The following is a 26,938-nucleotide window of genomic DNA, read 5'->3' on the forward strand; positions in this document are numbered from 1 at the left end:
GACCGTCTTTGCCAAATATCTCCAATTTCAGTTAAATCTTTAGCCTTTTTCCTTTTAGAAAAACACATTCTATTGATTGGTAACTGTTTTTAATTAATTATCAAGCATCTGCATAAACATTTTTTTTAGCAACTGAATACTAACTTTATAGATACTGCTTCACACCAAAAGTTTTTGCAAAATTGTATTTGACTTGGCTATCTCGTCATCTTTTTTTTATGCATTCTTCAAACTGAATAGTATTGGGACATTAAAAATACAGTAACCGTAAAACCCAAGGTTTTCAAAAAAAAAAAATGGTCAGACCCGGGTCGGGTCCGGACCTGAACCGGGCACACCCCCCACACCGCGGGCCTAAGACTGTCGGGGTTAGGGTTTTCTCTTTGACTGCAAACCCCCTTTCCCCCTTTAGCTTTGCCACCGCCGCCTTCATCCCTCTTCGCCCTCTCTCCTCTCCTGTCCGACCTCCAGCCTCCGGTCGACAGCTGTCGGAGTTCCCCCCACCGGCGACCCTCGCTGAACTCCTCTTCTTCCTCCCCCTCTCATCTTTCCCCTCCACAACCTCCTCGCTCTCTTCTCCCCTGACCCACGCCGGTGACCTTGTCGTCGGTCGTCCTCCTGTTCCGGTAGCCTCGCTCTGCAGCCAACCCGCGGCCGGATCCCCTTTGCCGGTGAGTTTGTAGGTATACTACCTTTCTCTCTCTCTCTCTCTGCCGTTGCGGGAGGGGCACAGACGCCTGCCCACCTCCTTCTTTGCCGGCAGGCGCGGCCTGTCGGCCAACTTTTTCTGCGAGGCAGGGGTGGAGCCCTTGCCGCCTCTACCTTCCCGGCAAGGGGCTTTGCCCCCTGCCCTTCATATTTTTTCTCTCGGCGGCAGGGGCGATGCCCCTGAGCATCATCCAGTAGGCAGGGGCTTCGCCCCTGCCTCTTCTTCCTGCGCCTTTTTAGGCATGGGCCTCACCCCCTGCCCTTCATATTTTTTCTCTCGACGGCAGGGGAGATGCCCCTACCCCTGAGCATCCTTCGGTAGGCAGGGGCTTCTCCCCTGCCTCTTCTCCTTGTGATAGGCAGGCAGGGCAAAACCCCTGCCTCCCTGCACCTTTTTTAGGCAGGGGCTTCGTCCCCTGCCCTTCATAGCTTTTCTCTCGACGGCAGCGGCGATGCCCTGCCGCCTGTGATTTTTTGGTAGGGGTGATGCCTCTGAGCATCCTCCGGTTGGCAGAGGCTTCGCCCCTGCCTCCCTGCGTCTTGTCAGGCAGAGGCCTCGCCCCTGCCTCCCTGCGTCTTGTCAGGCAGAGGCCTCGCCCCCTGTCGCGAGATTTCTCGGTATAGGCAGGGGCGATGCCCCTGCCAGACCCTCTGTCACCTGCAGGCAAAGGCAAAAGGCCCCTGCCTCTCTTTATCCGAGGCAGACGAGGGTTCGACCTTGTCTCAGCTGCCCTTCCTCCTTGGTCTAACTTCCAAAGATGAGATCCTAGAATAAACTTGCATTCTCAGCCAATGATATTGCTGGAGAAGATTGAGGTGACAATGATTTCACACGGGTGATTTTCTAGCATGATTGACAGTTAAATTTGCTAGACACGGCTTTCATTGAAGAGTGAGGGGAAGATTTTCAAGGGACCTAAATGGAAGAGTAACAAGAACAAGATCAAGGCAAGGCTCTCTTCAGAGTGCAGTTTCAGGCAACTCAGGTACCACTAATGAAAATTTTCATAATCAAATTTTGACATTGACTTTTTTTCCTGTGTTGTCTACTTAATCAAACTTAGGAAAATTTCCTCAATTAGCTTTTAGTGTGTTGATCAAGCCATACCTAAACACATTTTCTCCACAATGCAGCTGAACTAATTCTAAGCCCTGTCTGGTCATTGTATTTTAAAATTACAGGTTCCTTAATCAACATGGGATAGTTTGATGGTGGCTCTTGTTTCCTCAGAAATTTGGAAGCCAACCGTGAAAAACAGAGTGCACACCAAGTGTTTGTCCAAAATGACCAAGATATCAGTTTCCTCTTGATTGAACATTTTGATAATATTTCTTGAGTTTACTATTTTGATGGTTACAACGTTTATGGGTATTTACCGGGAAAACTAACCATTCAAATTCAAAGTGATGCCTGCTTTCGGAATGACCATTTTGAGAAATATCAAGACACATCAAAATCTTACCGGTTGCTCGCTACACTCTTCCTCAGTCCTTTTCGTGTGCCTCTTTTTTTTCCAAATCAATCACCCAAATTGCCAAGATTGATGAAATTTGCAGGTTGATCAACGATCACCCATTTCCAGTTGAGCCCCTTGAGCCAACCTTTGGTCGAATTGGGCTGCCCAACCAATCTTTCTTCATTGAGGACGTACTTGGCCGCTTATTTGCTGACCATGCAAATGGCTTTAAGGCTTCGGAGATCTTCAATTTTGCAAAGAGACACACTGAGTTCAGGCTATCGTCCATTTTTTTTGAGAAGATGGTTCACATCCTTTCACGGATGAGAAGATTCAATGAAGTCTGGGAGTTATTTGACGAGATTCATCAGAAACACTCATCCATAATAACTCTCAAATCAATGAGCACTGTCTTAGCACGATACTGTCAACACCGATCATTTGAAGAAACCATTGAAGCATTCAGTCGGATGAAATGTTATGTTGGTGAGCACACAGTTGATACCTACAATGTGCTTCTTTATGCATTCTGCACACAGAAGCACATGATGGAAGCTCAAGCCATCTTTCGCAAGATATACAGACGGTTCACGCCGAATACCCAGACATTGAATATTTTGTTAATGGGGTTCAAAGAATCCAAAAACCCAACTGCAGTAGAGTTGTTTTATCATGACCTGATCCAGAGGGGGTGTGAACCTAATACGGTGACCTATAATATAAGAATTTATTCCTTTTGCAAGAAAGGGTGTATTGATGATGCACTGAGACTGATCAAAGATATGAAAGAGAGAAAATGTCCTCCTACTGTAGAGACTTATACTACATTGATTCATGGTTTTTGCATCACCCGTGATCCTGTTAGAGCTCGCCAAGTTTTTTGATGAAATGGTGTATCATAATTTAAAGCATGATGTTGCAGCATATAATGCATTGCTAAGTTGCTACACTATAGTGGGGGATATGAAATCAACAATAAAGTTGATGAATGAAATGGAAGAGAAGGGAGTTGGGCATGATGATGTCACTTACAATACTTTGTTTCGGGGACTGAAGATTTCAGATTCGATAGGTGGATTATATAAGCTTTATCGAAGGATGGTTGAGAAAGAATTTCTGCCGAAGATGCGCACAACCGTTATGCTGATGAAGTTTTTCTGTCAGAACGATCATTGTGATTTAGGTATTGAATTGTGGGATTATCTGATTCAGAAAGGTTGTTGTCCTCATGCACATGTTCTAGATCTGTTGATTGCAGGTTTGTGTTCTGGGGGTAAGATGGACAGGACTTTCAAATGTCTGAGCGAAGCATTGGCAAGAGGCTGCCATCCAAATAAGCAAACATTTCAAGTGTTGCAGGGTTATTTTCTGGAATCAGGGGATGAAGATAAATTGGTAGTTCTTAGTGGCATGATGAACAAATTAAGATTAGTGTCTGAGTAGAGTTGTGCTCAGATTTGATATAGTCAATTTCAAGTATGGGTGATGACTGTACAGTTCTTGGACTGATCTTCTGATATGCTGAAGATATGATATCAGTTTTCTAAAAGAAAGGCTAAGTTTTATTATGAGAAAATTAACCAGATTTTACAAAAATTACGGATGATGAAGCCTCAACCATTAAAGATCAAAATAAGTCAGGGAATGCTTTGAAAATCGGCCTCAACCATGCACTATCAGATTCTGTTGACATGGTTGAAGTCATATGGAACACCTGTAAGGATGTGTTTGGTGATAACGTGAAGTCGCAATTGTCTCCCGATATGATATCAGTTGAAAATTGTCTTACATTACATTTTTCTAATGTTTTCCCACATGTTTTCATCATCGTCAATGGATTACTTTAAATTTACATATCAAAACCTGTTTTATTATGAAAGTTTCATACGTGTCAGTAGTTGGAATATATCTAGAAATGTTTCTGGGTTTAAATCACACATGTGGAATCTGAAATGCAAGGAAAATTATATACCCACTTTGGTGACTTGGCACAAATTCAGGTAAAAAATACTAGTCCTTAGTTGCATGAAAATGCTAGTCTCTGGTGCATATAATTTCAAGGTGCTCTAATCTCATTTATCCATTATCTGGATTGTGGTAAGCAATAATATATGGTATCTTCTTCCTAAGCTACTAACACCACTAACATCCTGTCTAGAGTCATAATCCAGTCAAGTCTAATGCATTGCCAAGGATTTCACGACAATGCACTTAAAGAAAGGATTAATCAATTATTTACAAAAAAAATGCTAGTCCGTAGTTGCATGGAAATGCTAGCCTGGGTGCATATAATTTCAAGGTGCTCTCATTGATCCATCATCTAGATTTTGGTAAGCAGTATTATATGGTATCTTCTTCATAAGCTTCTCTGATATGGCCATATGCGCGATCATCACCCTTGCAACATGCCCAATGAGTTGTTCCTTGACATTGTATCCATCAATCTTGTCTGGTTCAAGGACACCTCCTCTATTGCCTAAAACATAATTTCTTATCTCATCAAGGACCTGGCAGATGCCACAAAATTGAATCTGAATCTTTAGACCAGTACAACAAGCCCAATAGCTAAATCAGCAGTATAACTCTTTTGTCACTTGAACATACTATAGGATCACTAAAGCACAGAAGCAACAATATCTTCATTGACAGTATTTTGGTTGATTCTTTAGTTAGTAGAGGCAATCAAAAGCAAAACCACTAAGATCGATCTGCAGTGGCAAAACATCACAATATATGCAACAGTAAAAAAATAGTTTGTTTCCTTCAAAATGCTGCTAACTAATACATTTGACTCGTAAAGAGTAGAACCTGATTGTGAAAATGCCCATATTTTTAGTTCTCATATTTTATTTTTCATATTCTAGTGACTATATATAGGAGAATGAAAACCTAGCAAACCTACCCACTAAGAAACATTTTATCAATTTTTTTTTCAAAATTTTGACCTTACAGATGTGATATATGCGCTTATTTTTATAAGAATTAGTTCTTGGAGCATTTGATTTCGATGCATAGATAGGCTTTTGTAAGGTTTCAAAAAATCAATGACATACAATTTTCAAGACTCCAAACAACAATTTTTTATCCAAAATTTGTGATCCAAGTGTCAATTTTTTGTAAATCAATCATGCCGAGCAAATCTCGAAGGTTAGAATTTTGAAAAAACACCTAAAATCTGATAAAATGTTTCTTAGTGGGTAGGTTTTGTAGGTTGTCTGGTGGATAGGTTTTCATTCTTATATATATATATATGTGGAGAGAGAGAGAGAGCACTGGTGGTAGACATCATTTTTATAGATTTCATAGTTCGATTAAGCTTCCACCCAATTTGGATAAAAAGAATTATGCTTTGTGTTTTCAGAGCTTTGTTCCATGTTTTGGTGAATGAAGTTTTGGAGAATTTTTTTTGGAGCTCTCGGGGTATAAGGCAGGGGGACCTTTTGTTCCCATATTTGTTTTTAATTGTTATGGAGATACTCTTCGAGAGGTTGAATTTAGGTTAATATCAAATTACATTGAGGTTGTTAACGTCTCCTACCTTTTTCTCAGGACATCTCTCACCTTTTCTTTAAAGATGATGTATTGCTTTTTTGCAGTCCTTGAAAGGAATGTGTAAAAGGTTAAGAGCATTTTTCTCAAATTTGAATATGTGTCAGGCATGAAAATAAATAATGAAAAATCAGTCATTGTGCCTTTAAATGTAAGTTCGGAAGTAGCTTCTCAAGTTTTTCATTTAACAGGGTGACAATTGAGTTGTTTATCATTGAAATATTTGGGTTTGCCGTTATATATGTGCAAGTTGAATTTTTCTTTATTTCAGTCACTTATTGCTGAAATTCAACAAAGGTTGAAAGCATGAAAAGCCATGTTATTGTCTTATGCAATGAGGTTACTTCTAATTCAAAACACTCTTATTGTAATTTTTATGTTTTGGATTTTGTCTTTTAAGGTGCCTAAAAAGGTGATGGTTCATTTAGAAACTATGTTCAGGAATTTTCTTTTGTTGGATTGTTAAATTTTAATTTCTTTTAATTTTTCTTTTAATGCAATAAAGAAGTTGCATTGTTTGGAATGCGAAGTTAATCAAAACCATTTCCTGAGTTCGACCCGGTTCTCACACTAGTGAGAGTTGGTTTTTATTATTTGGTGGCTAACTTTCACAAATATTTTCATCAAAATATATCTTTAAAATACATTTCATAAAATAACCACCAAGCGGTTGCGATAGAGGGTCCTCCACCACATCCAGCAGTGATCGACGCTCGATGAAAGGGATCTCCTCCACCCTTTCGACAACTTTACATTTTATTGAAAATTGTTCCATTTAGTTTTACTTTCAATCTTCATGACATGGTTCTCCATAAAATTAGATACGTGATACAGTTTGTGGTATTAAATAAATCATTTCCACATCAGATTTTCTCATGGGAGTCCTTTGTTATGTTTAAGAGTTTAGAGTTATAGTGCTTATCAGGAACCCATTATTAAAGCAGAGGATAAGGACATGAGTCAAACCACTAAAGAGAGTTAGTATGCTTTAGTTGATTTTCAGTGAGACAGAGATCATAATGCAGGTCCTCCACTATGTAACTGTGATATGTGGATTATCATTCCCTTTGCCGGAATGGAGTTTCTTGGGGGAAGTATATTAATATAGAGTATCACCATATTCTCTCAGATCCGTACCTGGCACCATTTGATTTATGACTGTTTTGTGGAGTGTATTATGGACTTCTTCACAATTTGATCCTCACACACTTCATTTTTCTTTTCTCCAAACTTCCCGTTTTACCTTACCTATTTTGAGGTATGGACCAGAAATGTCTTTTTTCATTTATTTGTGTCATTTTACAATTGTATGTTATCAAAGGTAATTTAGGCATTCGTTTTCTAGGCTTGGGTTCAGTTACATGTGTACTCTTTTACTCATGGGTGTGCTTGACAATACACTTTTACTCCAGAATTCCTCTTATAATTTTTATATCCTGTGGACATCATGTCTTCTTAGGCTTTGCAATGTGGAATTTAAAGCTCTTTAAGATAAAAAAAAAATTTACATTGGTTTAATTCCACTAGTATACTATATAATAGATAACTTTTGTTAACAACCTACCATTTATGCTTTACTGTACTTATTTACATTTTGGTATGCCCTAATAGCAATTCTATTGCAGGATGAAGAACTGGTAGCCTATCGATCATAATTGTTTAAGGACAACTCAAATATCAGACCTGTAATTGTAACAATGAGTTATACACACTTCATTAGGTTGTGAAGCATTGATATTTCTACTTGTTATATAAAGAGGTGGTATTGTGCATAGAACATAAACTCTTACAGTTTTTCCAAACTGAAATAAACTGCAGCAGGTTGGTCATACGAAGTGGATGTCCTATCTGCACTGATGATCATGTTAAAAAGGTCATGAACAGCAAGAGGGAAGATATGTTGTTTAGACCCTAGGTACCAATAATTTACAGCTTACTATGAAAATCTATTCTCTGTACCGCCCAAAATATGCAGTATTATATGATGAAGATCCTGATTTCAATAAAATGATTGAAAAGCTGAAAAGGAACAAAGGTATAAATTCACATTGAAGGATGGTCTACTATATCGAGGTGTGTAATTGTTCATGCTGCAAGTTATTGACCGAGTAAGATGGATTAGTGAAGGCCATATTTCCAAGACTGCAAGACATTTTGGAGTTAACAAGATTTTCTTAATATGGAGAGGTATATGTACTGGCCTAAGATGCCATAAGATGTTGCTCAGTCCATGAAGGGATGTTTCTTGTGCAATACTTTGAAACCTTCTAACAAATGTTAAGTCTTCACAAATTTTTGTCAATGTCTGACAAACTCTAGAAGATTACCCTTATGGACGTTCTGGGAAGATCACCTAAGTCCAACCTTGGTTATGATTACCTGTTTGTGGTAGTTAATCATTTACTAAGATAATACGTTTGACACCTGGCAAGATGTATAGAACGGTGTAGGTAATATATAGTTATATACCTTAGGTTAGGTATGACCTACGAATGGACGGGGCAGTTTTGGCAGTTTTTTATTTTTCTTTTTTTGTGAAATCAACCTTACGGATATAATCTACATGATTGGTTTTGTAGGAATTGGCTCTTGGAGCATCTAATTACAGCGAGTAGGTTTTTTAATGATTTAAAAATCAATGGTCCACAATTTTCTAAATATTCAAGTCTAAAAAAATCAAGTTTTTCATAAAAAAGACTCTATCCAACAGTCGATTCCTAGCAAATGGACCCCCCCCCCACATATATATATATATATATATATATATATATATATATATATATATATATATATATATACAGCAGTGGCATAGTGGACATCTCTCTCTCTCTGGTTATTGTGTCTGAGCCCAGCTCCAATGTAACGCCCCAAATTTCAAACTTGCGAACCTTTTCAGAAAAACATGCAAGAGACTAGAAATATCTCTTTCCTTCAGAGTTTGTTTATGAAATCAGCGAAAGATTTTTATTTGATAAATCATAAGACAAGCTGACAACTTTGGGCACGTTAGCTAAAAGAACCAAAACTGACAAGATTCGGATATCCCAAGGAAAATCCGATACAAACCCATAGCGTCCAGAACGCGAGCTAAGAGCAGGAAGAAGAAGTCTTGAAGCCATCTTGCAATCGCGCCATTGCCCGTAGAGTACCTAATCATCACCTGTACCCATAGAATGGGTTAGTTTCGCAAAAAACTAGTAGGTGCACAAGAGAGACTAACAGGAAACTGAATTAAGTACATTTAATTCAGTAGGCTACACAGTTTAAAGCAGATAGGCAGTTAAACAGGTAAGCAATGCAAGCAGGTGAATAGTGCAAACACGTAAGTAGTACAAGCGAATCAGCAGTGCAAGCGCGTAAACGGTGCAAACAGTAAGCAGTTCAACGCAAGTAAGCAGTTCAAAACAAGTGAGCAGTGCAACTGACCAACACAGCATACGATCCATTTGATCGTAAGCTGTGAACTACTACGCAACAAGCTTGTCCTCGTTCCTAGAACGAGGTCTCTGCATCTAATCACCACCAGGACATAGTTTGTCACTCACTACTTCTAACCAACGCTTTGTCCTGAACGACCTTAATCTATCCTCATCTCTCAAAGTCTTACGCGACTAACCGTCACCGGTTATGACGCACTAAGGCGTCATGCCTTCTCAGAAAAGCTCACCCTTCCATAGAAGGTCCAAAACATGATCACTAACTCAAATCACTAATGATCTGATTCTCACACCTGAGTCAAGCATGTAATCATGCTAAAACAGAAAGCCGAAACTATGAATTCATAGTTGACTATCACAAACAATCTCAGAAGATCGTCACAGCTCACCATAACTTTCTGTGGTAAGCAAAAACACAAGATCCACATCGGATTGCTCGGTCCGGGAGATATACGACCTGACAAGGAATTACCGCCCTAGAGGGTATACTCGGTCTTGGACCATACACTTCCTCACAGGAGTTCACCGTCTTTGCGACTACCCGTTCGTGGACAGTGTACATTCTCACAAAGATTTTACCGCTCTAGCCGGGTCACCTGATCTTGATCATACATACCCCCACAGCGAAACCTTTGGGAAGCCGGTCCCCAACAAATGCTATATCCAATGAAAATCATTGTGATACACGCATCAACACAAATGATCGCTCTCGGGGTCAATAGCCACTAATACAAATGACAAGATCAACGCCGGATCACATGGTCTGGGAAATGTATAACCTCACAAGGGATTCCGCCCTAGATGGTATACCTGGTCTTGGACAATACACTTCCTCACAGGAGTTCTCCGTCTTTGCGGCTACCCGTTTGTGGACAGTGTACATCCTCACAGAGAATCTACCACTCTAGCCGGGTACCTGGTCTTGATCATACACGCCCTCGCAGAGATAATCCTTTGGAGATCAGGTGCTCGACAAGCACCCTACTCGGTGATACACGCATCTATACAATTGACTTCTCCGAACAATTGACTGCTCTCGATGTCAGTAGCCACAATATGGGCACAACCATGTATATCAACAATATGCATCATATCACTCCATGCAGAAGCATATAATCCTACGCATCGTATGATTGCCGCAAGGAATATTGCAATCCTCAAATAGGCCCTCAAAGCATGTGTAAACGACACATGAGAACGCGCAGATATGGCAATTCAGTTGATTCTATAGGTGAACTATAACTAACTCTACCCGTGAGCCAAACAAAACAACTGAATAAGACAAGCACTCATAACAATGCTCGTAAAACATATAATTACGATAAAATGGCTCAGTCCATCAACAAATAATTAAATTAATTGTAAGGCATAAACCATTACATCACAAGTTATTCATAAGCAATCATATGGCAACAGTTATATCAAAATATGTAAGCAACTTATAAGACAAGCAGTCACATCAATCCTAGTTGCCACCAGTTCGTAGATTACGAGCTGTATGCAATCACATCAATCGTAAGAGATGCAAGCCAACAAGTGCTACGCTACAATAAGCACCATACAGTTCGAGCAAGGGATAAAGCAAGTCACATGCTAATATGTAGCAACCGGTATAATGCTATTATTATAAGCATTTAATTAGTATGAGAAACTCCTTATTACTCCGCAAAGAACTGCGTAAGCAGTTTAACCAACTAGAGTAACGCCTTGACAGGCGTGCACAGTTCAACGAGTAGCATACTGAACTATCGAGCAAGCAAGCAAATTAGTAGTGCAAGCGAAGCAGTAGTGCAAGCGAAGCAGTAGTGCAAGCGAAGCTCACGACTCAACGACCAGTGTGAACAAACCTTAAGTTTCGATAATTATGAACCTCCGGGTACGCGCAGACAAAACGTAGAACCAACTGAGACTAGTTCGAGCGTCTGTTATTTTATGTATTTTCAATAACCCGAATAGCTAGTTGAGTTCGCTCGAAAAGGATGACTTTAGCCGAGAGAGGATTCCCCAAAGGAGGCTGTGCCACGGACGCATCCAACTTATGTAAAAGTGTTGAGCTAACTAATGTAGCCCCTTTCCTCTAACTCCAATGACTGGGGAGGCCGGATCGTTGCCCGTAGGGTGGTTGTTAACAACCTGTCCATTAGAGTTTGTACCGCTCTGTCCTCTCCCTTGACAGACACAAGGAAGCAAATAGGTACGTTAGGGGTTGCTTAACTAACGACCCATTCTATGTTGTGGTATTTAAACCACTCGAGCATCTTGCATGTAAAGGCGAATGTGAGGCCATTTATGTGATTACAACATTTTGCATTTAACATTGTTCGAGGTCTCACAACCGTCTCATCCGATCATCGCAGTACTAGACGTGTCGTGCACGACTAGAAGTACTCTAGGATGAAGGGGGTTTAGCTCTTCAATAGAAGCCTCAACAGGAGTGTTTCACAAAGATGTAAAGTTTATCAACTTTACTTTATCTTTTGAAACAACAGTACCTTGTGCCAACATTATGCATGTTATTATCTCGAATCACATCTGCTATCGGGGTATCTACATGCCTCGCCTGACTCGATATCGGTCTCGATAGATGGGATAGTGGTTTCTCAACAAAACACCCGCTAAGAAGTTCGCTTGAACCCCCAATTCGGGATCACCCGAGATAAGCCAAGCAAGTGAGCGAAACCAGCCAGTTGCATCCTTCCAAATGCTTCGATTTGGAGCAGTCTTTGATGCTTTTGCGCAGCTCCCTAAAATCTCAAGTCGACTCTGCAGGACTGCGCACACGAAGAACCAGGATCCTTGCGAGGTATCCCTCTCCTTAGACGAGGATGTGTCGCTCGCCCCCGACTGAACTCTTGTCGCAAGAGGGAAAGGGGTAAATGCCCATTGCATCCTCCATGAGGATGCCTTTAAGGCATACGCAAAGAGCAAGAACTTGCACGTCATTTGCAATAGAAGGCAATACCAACACATATGCAAAGGCAAGAGCCTAGGCGCAAAGCGCGATGACAAAGTAAAGGCGGTAAGCAGAAGTGCAACGCAAACCCCCCCGCACAACGTGCAACGGCAAAGTAAAGACCGTAAGCAGGAGTGCAACGCAAAACCTTTGTGTGATGCACGACAGCAAAGTAAAGGACAAGGATTGCGAAACCACGTCCTTGAGTTAAATGTGTACTCATATAAATATATATGATATATATATGCATATATATTTATTTAATTATCCTTTTTTGTTAATTGAACTCAATTCAATTGTCCAAGTCTTCTGTGCAATCTTCCCTTACCTTTGAGATTTGCAAGCTTGCTGTCGTCTGCGGATGTACGCGATTGATTGCTCGGGTTGCAGAGCGCGAGCAGGATAAGTCGTACGAGCTGCAAAAGTAACAATCTTAGCAGACTAATACCAAAATAGAAAGTCAGGGGCACTATCGTCGTCCTGATGTACAGGAAAGTTGAGGCAGGGGCATCATGCACATGCGCACTTGCTATAAGCGCAAGAAGCAGAGGCAGGGCCACGAGCCCCTGCTGACATGCTGTCAACAAACAACGGGGAGGCAGGGGGTTGCTCTTTCTTTTATTTGTTATCTAGTTATTCATTTTCCATGGCAATACATTTGGAGATGCCTACACAAGCATCAATTTAGACATGATCTGTTACCTCATTCATATTATGAAGGATGATATATACTAGATTTTTCCAGTAGTCAGATAATTCTCATCTTAAATAAGTATGCAGTTTTTCTGATTGTTACATCTGAAGAAAGCAATCTGATAGATAAATTAGAATAACAGAACTATCCTGTGTTGATTTCAATTGCCTATAACATTCATTCATGCATTAAGAACTTGTGTGAGAACTTGTTTTTTTCATGACAACAGTTATTTATCACCAATCTTTTCTTTTTGGAACTTCATGCATGAACCCATGTTAACATTTTTTTCAGCGATATGTTTGACTGCGAAAATTGTTATCATTCAGTTTTCACTACTAAGCTTAAGCATAAATGCATCCATTATGTAATGGTATGCCTCCAGAAATATTAGACATCTTAGTTCATATTTCATGCGTATAATGTGGCTTTATTTGTAACGCCGTACTTTTAGAATAGTTTAGAAAGCTTTGAAATCATACAATAATCAGAGTTTAAATAGTACTTCAGCGGAAAATGATATTTTTAAAACCACAAGTCAATGGACCTTGAGCGCATTACAGCGTAAACTTTCCTTTGCCGAATTCTGCACAACTACTGAAATCAAATGGTTTTGAAATGCAATTTCAATGATGGAGAATTTGTTTGTTGAAACCGAGAAGAAGTTTACTAAAACAACTTTAGTAACTCAAGGTTTAATAAAAAGAGAAATTTTGGAATACCCTTTATACCAAATTTACCAACATGTCCTCAGGAGCGAAACGTCAGGGAAAAAGCTCTATCTTGATCTCATCACCCCATCGTGCCACCGCAGACTGTATTACCTATCCAATACCTGCCCATAAAATGGGTCAGTTTCACTAAAAACTGGTAGGTGCACATACAGAACGATATAAAACATAATTAAGCAGAATAATTTAATATGTCAAGTAGACAAACAATTATATAGCAATTTAATTTCAACAGATTCACGGAGTAACTATCATGAGCAAAATGCAAAAACTATTACAAGCATTTCACTTGCACAAGTAGGCTAATTATTATAAGCAAAGAATTGCATAAGCAATTTAACTAAAAAAATACGATGCTACATCAACCACACACACAATTCCATAAGTATTGAACCTGTTGTACCTTATAACTTTCATACGTGCATAACTGAAAACCTTGTGTGATCAGATATAAATTATGTTTCGATATTAACTGGCCAAGCGGGTACGCACAAGGCACGACTCTAGAAATAGCCTAGACTGATCCGGGGGTTTATTATGCTATGTATTTTATGATAACCCGGATAGCTGACTGAGTCCGCACCTAAGGGGACGATCGGTGACCAAGAGAGAAATCCCCAAAGCAGCATAAACAATGGATGCATCCCAAACATGGAGAGCTACCACCTAGGATAATTATGGTAGTTCCATTCCCCTAACTCCGATGACTGAGGTGAAAAGAAGTGCTTTCTCGGTTACGGGTCATGGATCTGAAGATCCAGGACCCGTGACATACACTTATTCATTAATGGCATTTTGTAATACTGATTATTGTAATGAGGGGTATTTTAGTACCCTAAAATTTTGTAACCACATGTTAATATGAAGGAATACACATCAGCCGACCCTATTGCTGAAGGGGTATCGGTTTCTCTCAACTTCTCTCTCCCTTTCTCCCTCTCTCTCTCTCTCTGTATTTCAGATCTCAAGCGTGGAAGGACCTGGAGATTCAAAATCTAACATGGTATCAGAGCCACGCTTCAGTTGAAACTGAAATCGATCTCAAAGGTACGTCCAATAGATCTACCATTCTCGATTTCTTCTTCTAAGTCAAGAACATATCCTTCCGTTCCCAAATTTCATTTTTTTTTGGGGGTTCACGACCGACCCATTTTTGTCTCCCCACGTTCCTTTCTTCTCTATCAGATCTGATATCAATCAGATCTGACTTCTTCTTCTTCCCACAGTCTTCTTTTCGCCTCTTTCTATTTTTCTTTTACTTTCGTGGTGGCTGAACCTCGGTTTCCCACTGCCTTCTTTCTATCCCTTGAGTAACTCAATCCAGTTTTTCTATCCAAATACCCAGTTTATCGCCGTTAATAGCAGCGTGATTTAATCACGTAGGGTCCTATTTCTCATTTCTTTTTGATTTTCATATCAAATATTCCGTTTCATATACAAATCAGAAATCTGATTGACATTCAATTTCTGTTTCATATCAGCAATCTGAATTAGTTTCTGCAGTCTGATAGCCATCGATCTGAGTTAGTTCCTGCAAAAAAAAAAAAACTGCAGGTGTAAGCAGATTGTGCTGAATACATTCTTATTTCTGTGAAACATGAATTCACTTCCTAGTCAATCAGTTCTTTCTTCCAGCTTCCTCAGTCAACTCGTGTCTGAAAAATTAAATAATGGTAATTTCTTGACTTGGAAGAGGCAAATCATACCTTTCATTAGGAGTCAGGATCTTTTTGGACACCTGGATGGATCTATTCCAGTTCCTCCTGAGTTTCTATTACAAGAAGAAAGGGACAGCAAAGGGGAAGCTACTACCGTATATGTTAGAAATCCTGAATTTGTGGCTTGGATGAAAAGAGACCAAGCGCTTGTTGCCTATATTACATCAACACTGTCACAAGAGGTTCTTGTAGCCATTCCAGATGACTGCACTGCCATGCAACTTTGGAACAGATTAGTTCAGACATACTCACAGGTTTCTCAGGCCAGAATTATGTTTCTTAAAAGAGAATTTCAAATGTTAAGAAAGGATTCCATGTCCATCATGGAATATTTGAACAAAATGAAGGTTATCACAGATCAGTTAGCAGTTGTTGGAAGTACAGTTTCTGATAAAGATTTGGTACAACAAACCCTCAGTGGATTGGGACACGACTATCATATGATTGTCACTTCTCTATTATGTTTACCTGAGCTGCCCAACTTCGAAGATCTGCGCGCAAAATTGTTACAATATGAGATGAATCTAAAGGGGTTTTCTGAAGAATCATCTATGCATACTGGGGCACAAGAAGTTCTTGCTACAGGGGTTACTTATGGACGAGGACGAGGAAGCTATGATATCAAAGGAAAAGGAGTACAAGGGAGAAGTAGCCATGGCGGTCGTGGATTATTGCCTACACCCAACTCATATACCAACTCACAAAGACAGAGGCCAATTCCTACTTGCTTTCTGTGTAATAAAAGGGGGCACATCAAAGCCAACTGCTAGTTCAATCCCCTAAATAAAGGAAAATCAACACAAACTGAAGCAAAAAGAAGCACAGACAGTACAAGGACCAATGGAGAAGTAAAAGAGTTGTTGTTGTCAGCCTTAGCAGAATTGAATCTGATACAGAATGAGCAAGGTACTTGGTATGTGGACTCTGGCGCAGCGACTCATGTTACTGGTGATGCAGGTAAGCTCCTAAAACTTGTTCCTTACATTGGTAGAAGTAGTATAGTTACTGGAGATGGATCACACCACTCTGTCTCGCATATTGGAAACTCCATCATACCCTTGCCCGAATCTTCCATCAATCTTTCAAATGTTCTTTATGCTCCTAATATCAAGAAAAACATTGTTTCAGTTTCTAAAGTTGTTGATGATGTCAAAGCCTCAGTTGAATTTACTCCTTCTTCTGTTCTTGTTAAGGATCTCTGCACGAAGGAGACGTTCGCTAGAGGAAAACGACAAGGCAATATGTATGTTTTTCAAGAAGATCCTTCAGCACATGTTAGCTTTGCAGATCCAAACTTGAAGCTCCAATCATCATTGTCTTCTGAAAATCCTACCTGCGTTTTTAGTGTATCTGAAATCAATAAGCCAAATCTTTGGCATGGTCGTCTAGGTCACTGCAGTAGTAGTTTTATTGAAAAGCTTGTTTCGAATAATCTTATTCCCAAGTCAAGTTTAGGAATAAATGTCAATGACAATAAATGTTCTAGTTGTCTCTTATGTAAGAGTCATGTTTTACCATTTCATTCTATCAATAAAAGAGCTTCAAGACCTTTTGAGACTATCTGTTCTGATGTTTGGGGGCCTGCTCCAGTTGCTTCCATGTCTGGAACTAGATATTATCTTTTATTTGTTGACAGTTATTCTCGCTATTCTTGGATATTTTTCATGAAACAAAAATCCGAGACTTTCAAGTTGTTCCGTAACTTCCATTCCTTTGTCAAAAACCAATTTTCTGAAAACATCCTAAGTTTCCAATGTGACGGAGCAGGCAAATTCTCTTCCATTGACTTTACTAACTTTCTTCAAAGTAATGGGATAAGAAAAAAGGTGTCTTGCCCACACACACCTCAGCAGAATGAGATTGCTGAAAGGAAGCATCGCCATATTGTTGAGAGTGCGATGAGCATGATGCATGACAGTAATCTTCCGATCACTTTATGGACAGAGGCTTTTCATTCTGCAATTCATGTGATAAATCGATTGCCCATGACTATCTTGGAAAACAAGTCTCCTTGTCTCTTTTTGGTATACACCCCAACTACTATGATTTGCATGTCTTTGGATGTTTATGCTATGTTCATGTTGACAGTTCAAGGAGACATAAGTTTCAGGACAAGGCTTTAAAGTGCAGGTTTGTGGGTTATGCTGATGACTATAAAGGGTACAGGTGCTATGATCCGGTGAGCAAGCGCATCAAAATATCAAGAAATGTCATCTTCGATGAATTGAATTTTGATTGTCGATGTATTAGTTCTTCAGAATCAAAACATAGAGTTGAGGCTTATTATCCTTGGTTGAATTATGAACTTCTCTCAAGAGCTAGTGATGCTTGCTCAAATTGCATTCAAAAGGATAAGAAACTTGTGTCTACTGATGGAATGATTGATCATGAAAATACAGACTCAACTTTGAATCCAGGAAGGTATAAAGGCCTTGTCTACACTCGACGAGAAAGAGAGTCATCCACCATAGTTGATTCAGACATGGACGCATCCTCAACATCCAACATTGTTGATACTGGAAGATCCACACGTTCTCGCCATCCAATTGAAAGGTGGGTCAGTTATGAAAATTTCTCTTTAGATTTTCAACTCTTTCTAACAACCTTGAATAAAGAAGATGAACCCACAACGTTCTCTCAAGCATCAAATTCCAGAAGATGGATTGAAGCAATGAATGAGGAGATGGAAGCTCTACATGAATGTGGTACGTGGGATGTCGTATCAAGACCACCTGACAGAAACGTTGTTGGTTCGAAATGGGTGTACAAAATAAAGTATAAACCGGATGGGACTATAGAGCGATACAAGACGAGACTTGTAGCCAAAGGTTTTACACAGGAGCAAGGACAGGATTATGATGAGACCTTTAGTCCCATTGTGAGGATGGGGACAATCCGAGTCATACTTTCTTTAGCCATTGAACACCAATGGACCATTAGCCAACTTGATGTGAAGAATGCTTTTCTTCATGGAGATTTGAGAGAAGAAGTTTACATGGAACAACCCATTGGTTATGCAGAAGCTAATCCTACAAAATATGTCTGCAGACTAAAAAGGGCGATATATGGATTGAAGCAGGCATCTCGATCTTGGTTTGACAGCTTTTCTCTTGAAATAGAAAAATATGGTTTTAAGAAATCTCTTCTTGACCACTCCTTATTTATATTTAAGAACCAAGACACAATTACTCTGTTGTTGATATATGTGGATGATATTATCATCACTGGCAGTTCCAATGAGCACATTGAAGAAGTCAAACATCTCTTGAATCAGAGGTTCAAAATGAAGGACCTTGGCAAACAACGGTACTTTCTTGGAATTGAAGTCGACAGTTCCTCTGAAAAAATGACTCTCACTCAACATAAGTATACCATTGATGTTCTCAATAAATCGGGTATGAAAGACTGCAAGCCCTTAAGCACTCCTAGCGTTCTTCATCAAAGGCTTAGCTCTCAAGACGGAGATCCATTTGATAATCCCACACAGTACCGTAGCATAGTGGGTATGTTACAATACCTCACTTTTACTCGCCCTGATATAGTCTACTCGGTGAATCAAGTTTCTCAGTTTATGCATGCCCCATGTGAATGGCATATTGAAGCAGTTAAACGGATACTACGATATCTGAAGGGAACGGTTGGGGATGGTCTCACATATAAGCGAAAGACAAATGGGCAAAGTGCACATGAGATCATTATTTATTCTGATGCGGACTGTGCGGGAGATCCAGATGAACGCAGATCAGTATCCGGCTATTGTGTATTTGTTGGGATGAATTTGGTTTCTTGGAGTAGTAAGAAACAAAGGGCTGTTGCCAGATCCAGTACAGAGGCTGAATACAGGTCAATGGCAGCCGCCACTGCTGAGGCTACTTGGGTTAGACATCTACTGACAGAAGTCGGAGAATTGATATCTCGATCACTTCTTTTGTGTGACAACCAGAGCGCCATTAGTATGTCTTTTAATCCAATCCATCACAGTCGTGCCAAACATATTGAAATAGACCAGCACTTTGTGAGACAAAAGGTAGAAGAGAAAGAGATTGAGCCTGAATTTGTTCGAACTACAGATCAAGTGGCGGATATATTTACAAAAGGATTGACAAAAGACAGATTTTGGATGTTAAAAGGCAAGTTGTTCATGATTCAAGATCATGCACAACTTGAGGGAGGGTGAAAAGAAGTGCTTTCTCGGTTACGGGTCATGGATCTGAAGATCCAGGACCCGTGACATACACTTATTCATTAATGGCATTTTGTAATACTGATTATTGTAATGAGGGGTATTTTAGTACCCTAAAATTTTGTAACCACATGTTAATATGAAGGAATACACAGCAACCGACCCTATTGCTGAAGGGGTATCGGTTTCTCTCAACTTCTCTCTCCCTTTCTCCCTCTCTCTCTCTCTGTATTTCAGATCTCAAGCGTGGAAGGACCTGGAGATTCAAAATCTAACATGAGGAAGCCGAGTCTTTTGCTCGTAACTGCCATTAATGGCCTGTCCATCGAAGTTTTGTACCTTTCTGTCCTCTCTCTTGACAGAAGTCAGCGATTCGAATGAGTACATCAGGGGTAGTTAACTGAAGACCCATTCTACATACTCTGGTCTTTGGACCAACTCGAGTATCTTGCCGGTGAAGGCGAAAACATCACTTATTTAGGTGATCACAACATTTTGTTATTTGCATTCATTGAGGTTGCCACAACCTACTCATCCAATCATCGCAACGTAAGATGACGTACTTGTCAAAAAGTACGACCGTACTTGTCAAAAGTACGACTACGATGAAAAGTAAATGGTTCTACAAAAGAAACGCCAATAGATATCATCTGCAAAAGAATTAATACAACACATCCTGGCAAGATAAGTCTTGAATTCAATTCAACAACATTTTTCATCTTTCATGATGCAAGGTCATCTCAGATCTCTCGTCCGATCAACAACGTACTTAACATGTTGTGCATGTCTAAAAGTACGATATACTGAACCAGGGAGGTGTGTGGGCTTCTCAAAAGGAACACTCAACACACAACTTCATAACGATTCAAAGAACATAGGAGTGCTCATTTGGCACGATTCATCCTTAAAAGCCATAATGCCACATTAAGTCATTCACGCAAGGCACAACACTATCAATCTTGTATCCAAAATTTATCTTAGTATCGACATGTGAAACTAGATTTATAAATAAAGAATGGGTCCTTCAACAGAACCCCCACTCATTCATATGCTCATGCCCCTGATCGGGGTTATTCGAATTGGGTCGCAACTTGAATCGGGATTATAAAATATTTCTCCCAAGTGTGTGGACCTGGGAGGGCCTATATGTGACTTCGAAATCCGACAGGACTTAAAACTTAACTTTGCAAAAGCTGTGCACTTTGAAGAGCTCTGGGTTTTCAGAAGGAAATCCTCTTTAAAAGAAATATAGCGCACAAGTGCAACTTCTACTGTTTTGAAAACAAGTGATAACAGGATAGGCACAAGACTACATATATGTAAGTACATATTTACCATGAGTGTGAGCATATGCAGGTTATAACATGTCAACAAACAACTCTCGACTTGCGATGCCGCACATCGAGGGAAAAACGCACAAGTAACACACGAGGTGCCAAACCATGCCAAACCATAAGGTCATAAGTAATACATAAGACACGAAGTCGTACCTTACTCAAAGGAAATATGTAGGCAGAAATGTATACATGCAAACAAGGGCATATGTATTTCAAAAAGTACGAAACCACACCTCAAATTCATAAACAACTACGCAAAGTAATAATCGAAGAATGAAATTGTACATCAACCCATAGGAACGTACAAGCAAGTATATATGCAAGCAATTAAGGGCATAAGTATTGCAAAAAGTGTGAAACCACCTTCAACACATAAGCAAATACGCAAATTAATACTCGAAGAGTAAAATCGTACCTCGACTCATAAGCATGCAGACAAGAATAATACGCCACGCAAAAGCAATATAAATCTAAGTACAACTAGCATGGACATCTTAATTATTTTAACTTAATTAGATCTATTGCCCCTTGTGCGACTTTACCCTACCTCGAGATGTCGTGCAGCTGTGTGCGTCTACGAGTGAGGATAATACGAGGGTCAAGCCGCGGAGCACGATCGAGACCTGTTGCGTAAATCTGCAAGAGTGAGAGTTATTATGACGTAGTTGTCAAAAATAGCAGAAGGCCACTGGTAAGACCTGCCCTGCCGGCGGAATCAAAAGAGTGGCAGGGGTATCGGCCCCTGTCTAACCAAACAACGAATGACAGGGGCCTCGACCCCTGTCTGACAGGACAGCGGATGGCAGGGGCAGAGGCCCCTGCCGGCCAAAACACGAACGACAGGGGTCTTGGACGCCTGCCGAAACAACAAACGGCAGGGGTCTCGGCCCCTGCCTGCCGAAACAACAAACGACAGGGGTCTCGGCCCGTGCCTGCCAAAACAACAAACGGCAGGGGCCTAGGCCCCTGCTTAACGAAAGAAATAAATGGCAGGGGCCGAGGCCCCTACCTCACGGAAACAACAAATGGCAGGGACTTGAGTCCCTGCCTGACAATATTGGACGACAGGGGCCTCGGCCCCTGCAAAACAATGAATGGCAGGGGCTTCAGTCCCTGCCAGACAAAACGGAAACTGGCAGGGGCCTTGGCCCCTGCCTGACGAAACGAAAAAAAATGGCAGGGGCCCCGACCTCTGCCTGACGGAACAACGGCGAAACAAGGGGAAGGTGCGGCAAGGGGAGTGTCAGTCCCCTGCCACCCTTCAGGTAGGCATAGAGGGAAAAAGGAGGGCACGACACAGGCGGTATGCCGTATGTCGGCCTCTCGGCAAGCCCTCAAGGAGAGGGAAAGAAGGGAGGAGGGGTGCCGCAGGGGTGACTGCCCCCCTGCAGGCTCACCTGCAACCTCAAGAGAGAAGGGGAGGCGACAGGGCCCCCGTAGGCCACCTGTCGGGCCTCCGATGGGCACAGGCGAGGCGAGACGGCGCGGCAGGGGCCGTGCGCCGCCTGTCGGCCTCCCGGCGAGGTGACAGAGAGGGGGGGGGGGGGGTGAGGAGGAGAAGAGGGAGTACCTGGAAGGGGGAAAAAGAGGGAGGTGAAGAGGGAGGGCACGACATAGGCTATCAGCCTCCTGTCGTGCCTTCCGGCGAGATGACAGAGAGAGAGGTGAAGGGAGGAGACGACGTACCTAAGAAGAGGATCGCCGGCGGTGGTTGCAGCGGCAGCTGCGATCGGACCAGTAGGAGGAGGCGTCGGTCGGGGTTGTCGGCGAGGAGATCGAGGGTGACGCTGGGGGCGAAGGGATGTGTGTCCTCCCCCCTGCAGTGCTTTTAAAAGCCTCAGGGGGGGCGATGAATGGGGAAACCCCGATGGGTTTCCCCCAATCTCCCCGAAATCGAAGGTGGAGGGGGGAAAGGTGTTGCGGCGCTCGGGAAGGGGTTTTCTCAAAATCCCCTTCTCGAGTCGGGTTATCTTAAAACCCTATCGATGGCGGGCCCGGGTCGGGTCCGGACCCGACCCGGCCCGGGTCCGATTTTTTTTTAAATGCGGGTTTTACATTATTATTCTCCTGGAGTTCCTGGTTCTATGGGGATCTCATTTTTGTTGCTTCATCTGTAAGGATGTGGATTTTTTGTTTCTTTTTGCCAGGGGCGCTTTGAAATACTTTCCTTGTCTGGGTCATTCATGCTGACAGAGAACGGTGGACCTAGGAGCTGATCTGGAGGTCTGAGTGTTTCTTTGGCAAGTCCAGATGGACGGGCTGTAGGAGGAGGTGTTGCAGGTTTATTAATGGCTGCCAGTCCAGTTCAGGTATTTTCCATGCTAATGGAAACATTCTGTTACAAAAATGTTCTGCTGATATGTAAGTCTTGAAGCAGATAACAAGATATCATGATTTAGTTTCTATAAATAAGATGAACATGTCTAGGTCAAGGGCATCCTCAATTACCACCTATTAGTGTCATAATTTTTATATTTTGGTTATGTTTGGCTTCAATTTAGAGTTTCATGTATGGAATATTGATATCCTACTTTGTTTATTTGTTATTAAGTATTAACCCTAATTACTAATTATTATTCAAAAAAATTATATAAAAAAGACTTTATGTTTACAGCCCTGGGCCATGTTGATCTCTCCAAAATACTAGCTTATTTACTTCCTCTTCTCATGCCCATTGTTTAAGAAGGAACCTTATATTTTATAGCAGAAAAAAGCATTTCCATTTGGTTATATACTTCACTGCCATCACCTAATTTGCTTCCCTCAGATGTCTAATAGGACTAGCCAGCACACCGGGCTGCCCATGGACCACTGTGACCGGGTCCTTTTGGCCCAGTTTTTGAGCCACAGCCCAACCCAGATTGAGCTCAGGTCTGGCCCATTGAAGTGCTGTGCCATTAAAGCCTACTCAAAAATCAACTGGGTCTGGGCTGGGTCAGTGTGTCTGGCAGTCTTTTCTTTCTATTTATGTCGGCAGCCTGCAGGCCATTCCATGGCTTACTCATCTAGGCTGGAATGAACCAGATTTTTTAGTACTGCCTTCGTCCGACCATTTTGCTAGCCAGGTTGTATGGCCCATGTGAGCCAGGCCAGCACATTGCCCAGTCCTAATCTATAATGAAGGCTGTTATTGATGGAATGTTGTATTTATCAGCTTTCATCCCTATCTATTGTCATTAATTAAGTACGTTCTCTTTTCATGGTAACTGTTTTTGTTATGCATGCCAGCCAATTATTGCTGGACTCATAGTTATGGCTAGCTTTGCGACACAAAAGTTTCAATCTCTTTTAGCTTGCAGTACAAATTACTTAACGGCAACTTGTAATATTTAGTATTTCTGTATCTGGCAGATTGTGGTAGGGAGTTTTATGCCAAACCATCAGGAGGGACAGCAAATTAAAAAAACCAAAGTTTGAAACAGCAGGAGGCCTGGCCCAGATGGTCACATCAGTCACACCAACAGCTGCAATTCCGATTTCTAGCTCGGGCATGGATGAGACTTATGATGAACGGGGTCATCCAGATCCTTCTAATGAACCACAGAAGCCCAGGACTTCTTACCATACCGATGGATGGAATGCTCTACACCCATTGCCCGAATCAAGAGATTCAACCAATACTAATGCCTCCTTGCCAAAAGGGTAGTCACTTAATCCCAAAGCCGTTAAGCAATTTGGAGCTTTGGATTAAATAGAGTTTTTAACACAATTATGGCTGGTTTATGAACAGCTGGTGAAACTCCCATGCTAGAGTGTCTGACTTACTGATGCCATTTGGTTCTGAAGAATCAGGATTTGACTATTTCAAAATTTGCCACGATCATGGCTTTTCAGATATTCATCTCACTAGGCTGATTATGATGCTTTAGGATGACAGTCTTGATGTATCTCTTGCTGACATGCGACTTTTATGGTACTCATCATGTATCCTTTGTGTGCTATTTGTACTGAATATTGTGCTTTCTTTGTTGTAAATTTCTAGTTGGCATACTAAGAATTGTCTTTCCATGTGTCTTTGGTCATATTGTTGGTTCTGATGAGATCTCTCTCTCTGTCAACAATTGGCATGCTTTCTTTCTGCAATAAATATTATCAGGTTCCTTCAGTGGCAAATTCTGTGAAGTCATAGCACTAGGCAATTGCTGCACAAGATTCTCTTTCACTCTAAGGACGCTCTTGATGACGCCGGAAAAACCTGTGGGGAAAAGTCATCTGCTTTTACGTTTTTACGTGGGCCCCACAGGCAAGTTATTCTCTTCAGTGGTGAGTGTTTGCGCGCGGACGATTTTTCCCAAAATCTGCAGAGAAAAAGTCAAACCCTTTCTCCTCTTCTATGCATCCTTTGTCTGTGGACTCTCTAACATCCTTTGTCTGTGGACTTTCTGTATGAATTCTTCTACTCTTCTATTGGATTCATCGATTCCTTTCTCTTCTTCTATGCATTCTTCTACATCCACAATCTGGTTTTGTTCATTTTCTTTGCCTTGTTTTTGTTCCCTATCATGTGCTCGTATATGTTGACAATCTTCTTCCTCTGTTCTACTTGTGTGTCAATCTTCTCCTTTAGTTCTGACTGGCTATCATCCTTTATTTCCTTATCTCTTCCTGTCTCCATTGTTTCCAGCTTGGGTGGATAATCTGTTCTATAAGTTTCATCTTCAGCATTCTTAGGCAACTTGAGTGCCCAACAACCGAGGATACAAGCAATGATACAGATGCTCATGCAAAAGTTGAGACATAAAGTGAGCTTCATCAGATGGAGGGTGATTAATGCACAAATTTTTGTGCAATCATATTGCATCCGATCCGGACTCCCCACAGCACAACGTTCCTTGATGCCAGAGGGAACCCCCTGGGTCAAGATAATGCAACCCTCGCCATCCAACCATCACGACTGATCCCAAAAGTTTCAGCTTCTCATGGAGAGTTCTGAACTTCTGCGGTGACATTATATAAATGGGTTTACGCGTTGAAGGTAGCGCCATGACAATATTGATTCTAATGATTACTTAGGATTTGGACCAAAGTTCTATGGGTTAAGAGGCTTCATTTAGTAAATGCATTAGCAAATCCAACGCCATTGGCATTACTGTTTCCACCAGAACTACCGATGAAACTGGCTAAAAGTCATTTGTATAGGAAAAACAAAACATCCATGCATGCTGAGATCATTTTGATCACCAATTTTACAAATGCAGTCACTGCATGACAGGCGTTTAACCAAGGCCTCCTGCTGGTTGCCTGCGTAGAGGATCAGCCTTGGCACGAGATGGCCTGATTATACGATCAATCAGCCCATATTCCAGAGCCTCTTGAGCATTGAATCGCTTCATTCGACTAAGATCCTTGTGTATCTGCATCATCCAAATACAAGTGTGGATATAGAAGAGTTCAAATTCTAACATAGGTAACATGGAGACAAACAGATTAGTCAAGTGGTAAAAAATAAAGAATATATCCCACAGTTCATGATAGGGCTGCAGGTTTTGCAGTCACAACTGAAAAATATTGTGTAAGGTACCTGATACAATAGACGTCAAATCCCTGAACATCTGATGCTGAAAGGTCACTTGATTTTTATTATTTATGATCTATTGTTCAATGTAGTGATTTAGTATTTAATATAAGTGACGACTATGGGAACGGTGAAACCAAGTTACTTGTGCATGTGGAAACCACCAGTCTTGGCAGCAAAACAACAGTAAAGTGAAACAATTGAGTGAATTCCCTACTGCATAAGGCAATAGACTCAAGCATAGAGACATTTACACAAGATGATCAGTGGATCTCTTTTCAGAAGAAAACAGTGTAAGGCCAATCCTGCAACAACCCATGAACTAATACTACCAATGAAGGTTTCTCTCATTCACATCTACATGGTTGCTAAATTCAGTTTCATCTACAAAAACGGTCCTCAATCTCATTCCTTCTCTTAAACTCAATTATGCACTCCAGCAATAGCAGATACCAAAAATTTGACTCAATACAAAACCAAGTCCTCTAATGCCTGAGCCTGAGAAAAACTCAGAGACCACATCAACAACATGATTAACTGGTAATATTACTTCCTCAATGTGAATCCCATTGTTGCTTGACTAGTTCTTGTAAGGCCCATCTAACCATTTTCCAAATCAATCAGATACCACATAGCATTTTGCAACATCAGGCTGC

General features: G+C 41.0%; 1 long non-coding RNA gene across 4 annotated transcripts; it reads left to right on the forward strand.

Annotated features, from left to right (window-relative positions):
• The first annotated feature begins 412 nt into the window (after nucleotides 1–412).
• Nucleotides 413–24,731, forward strand: LOC149851251 (uncharacterized). Of its 4 annotated transcripts, none has more exons than XR_016430824.1 (4): nucleotides 413–683; nucleotides 1,557–1,694; nucleotides 22,915–23,076; nucleotides 24,119–24,731. It is a non-coding gene; the product is annotated as an uncharacterized LOC149851251 (long non-coding RNA). The 4 variants fall into 4 exon arrangements; XR_016430822.1 differs by having other exon boundaries at nucleotides 413–671; XR_016430826.1 differs by having other exon boundaries at nucleotides 413–671; nucleotides 22,961–23,076.
• The last annotated feature ends 2,207 nt before the right edge of the window (nucleotides 24,732–26,938 follow it).

Source organism: Nuphar pumila, chromosome 1 (assembly GCF_984573655.1).
Source record: "Nuphar pumila chromosome 1, dmNupPumi1.hap1.1, whole genome shotgun sequence".
NCBI classification, from domain to species: domain Eukaryota; kingdom Viridiplantae; phylum Streptophyta; class Magnoliopsida; order Nymphaeales; family Nymphaeaceae; genus Nuphar; species Nuphar pumila.